Consider the following 2,500-nt stretch of genomic DNA (forward strand, 5'->3'; position numbering starts at 1 on the left):
TGTTGTCCTTTTGTGTATTTTTCTGTAATTTTGTATAATTGTTGAAGGCAATTTGTGGATTTGTGGTGTCGTTTTAGTCTTATTGTGTATTTTTTGGTTAGTTTTGTGTATTTCAGTTCCCATTTTATATTTTTCTCTGTTATTGTTGTTGTTGTCCTTTTGTGTATTTTCTGTAATACACAATCTCAAGCGCATTGAGATGATTTTGTTGTAATTTGCGATACAAATAAAGTTGAATTGAATTGAATACATTTTTGGAGGGATTTTGTGTATTTTTAGTAGTATTGTGCAATTTTTTGGCTAATTATGTGTATTTCTGCTCTAATTTTATATTTTTTTCTGTTATTCTTGTTGTACTTTTGTGTAATTTTCTGTAATTTAGTATGATTTTTTGAGTCATTTTGTCATTGAGTCATAACTGTTCAGTTATTTTTGCGTATTTTTATATTCAGTCATGTTGTGCAATTTTTTTTAGTTTTGTGTATTTCTGTTGATCGTTGTTTTTTGTGTACGAGGCGATACATGATACTGAGCTCACAATATTTTTGGTAAAGGAAAAAATGCCAAATAACTTATTTACATAAACTCTAATTATGACCTTTTCAAGTCAAGTTAATATGAAATAAAAAAAATAAGATCAATTAGAACAATTTTTCCTATTTAAAGTGCAAATATCACAATTTACGATATATGGTCTAATATCGCGATATATCGTCCCACTCTAATATTTAAATATGGTTTAGTTCTAGTTTTGGGTCCTTCATAGTGGATGGAGAAGCAGAAACGGTGCGTGCGTGAGGCGTGTGTACGCGCACCGCAGTGAGCGCTGCTCGGCCTGTCAATCACGCGCAGCTCCCGCCCCCCTGCCCCCCCTCCTCCTCCGTTAACGGGAACTCCCCCTAAATTCCCCGGTTCTCTCTCTGCTGCTCATTCTGTCCACGACCTGTCACACACACACACACACACGCGCACGCACACACACACGCACACGCTCGGTCCGGTGTTTACCGCGCACCGACACGCGTGCTCCCGGTTTGGAGCGCGTGCGCGCGGAGCCGCGTCGTGACAGAGTTTGGATCCTCGCGCACAGAAGAAGAGGAAAGAGAAGGTAAGCCTGAACCTGAGCTCAGATAAGCCTGACTAACTTAAGCCTGGGAACAAAGTGTCACGGACACGGGCACGGAGGGCGTTTAACAGGAGGCGCTTTGGTGTGTGCGTGCGTGTGTGTGCGCGTGCGTGTTTTACATTTGAAGGTTTGTGAGGAAGTGAAGAAAAAATGAAGGAAAAGCGACAGAATTTAATCCAGGATTAACATCACAATAAAACTGACTCACAACTCTGACTAATTTAATCCTAATCTGTTACTGTATTAATCTAATCTATGACATTTATTACTGTAAACATCTCGTCTATATACAAATCTGATCTGTTTCTATAGAAATATAATCTGTTACAGTATAAATCTAATCTATAAACAAATCAAATCTGTTACAATACAAATCTAATCTCTAATCTGTGACAATATAATCAAATCCTAATCTGTTACAATATAAATATAATCTGTTACAATACAAATATAATCTATAAATCTAATCTGTTACAATACAAATTGAATTTGTTACAATATGAATCTAATGCTATTTTGTTACTATATAAATTTAATATAACCCTAATCTGTTACAATATAGATATAATCTATACATTTAATCTGTTAAAATGCAAATGTAATTCATTTTGCTTCAGAAACTTTATGTGAATTTGTCGCTTATATGAGATGTGTGACGTTAGCCACATGCTAACCCTTAACAATCACATAGAAATGTGTGCTTTGATCCCAAATTACGGCCAATCCCGTGACGTGTCACCATGGCAACTGATCACCAGTTAATCTGATACACCATCAGATTAACCATGATAATAATCTGAACCGACACATTAAAAACACACTTCAGATGAAGCTTCAGTCACAAGATAACATGATCACCAGTCGATTCATAACACGTAGAGCAGGCATAGGCAACTGGCAGCCCGGGGGCCACATTTGGCCATTGGCCTAATTTTATGCGTCCCCGATAGTAAATGTACAAAATGACAGAAAAATACACAAAGTAAGAATACATTAAAAAACACACAGAGTTACAGTATTGCAGTAAAATACAGTAAAAGACAAGAACAACAAACAAAAATGAACAATAAATAAAATTACTCAGAAAAATATACAAAATTACGGTAAAATGACAATAAAAGTACAGCAAAAGACTAGGAAAACATGAAAAATGACTCTGCAAACAGACGGTGCTAACAAACAATAAAACGCCAACAGAAATACACAAAAATTACTCAAAAAAATACAAAATGACACAAACACACTATATTACTCCAGAAAACACATATTTGACAGGAAAAATACACAATAGAACAACAGAAATGCACAAAATGCCTCACAACGAGCAAGACAACAACAAACATACACAGAATGAGAGAAAAACACAATTACTAT

At 35.6% G+C, this 2,500-nt stretch overlaps 1 protein-coding gene across 1 annotated transcript in view; it reads left to right on the top strand.

Moving 5' to 3' along the window:
* Window positions 1-907: 907 nt before the first annotated feature.
* ppp2r3a (protein phosphatase 2, regulatory subunit B'', alpha) overlaps window positions 908-2,500 on the top strand; it is a 52,987-nt gene continuing 51,394 nt past the window's right edge. The window contains exon 1 of the mRNA XM_028437860.1: window positions 908-1,108. The gene's annotated coding sequence lies outside the window, so the exon portion shown is untranslated. The remainder of the gene's footprint in view (window positions 1,109-2,500) is intronic.

The sequence above is a fragment of the Gouania willdenowi genome, chromosome 22 (genome assembly GCF_900634775.1).
Source record: "Gouania willdenowi chromosome 22, fGouWil2.1, whole genome shotgun sequence".
In the NCBI taxonomy this organism is placed as follows: domain Eukaryota; kingdom Metazoa; phylum Chordata; class Actinopteri; order Blenniiformes; family Gobiesocidae; genus Gouania; species Gouania willdenowi.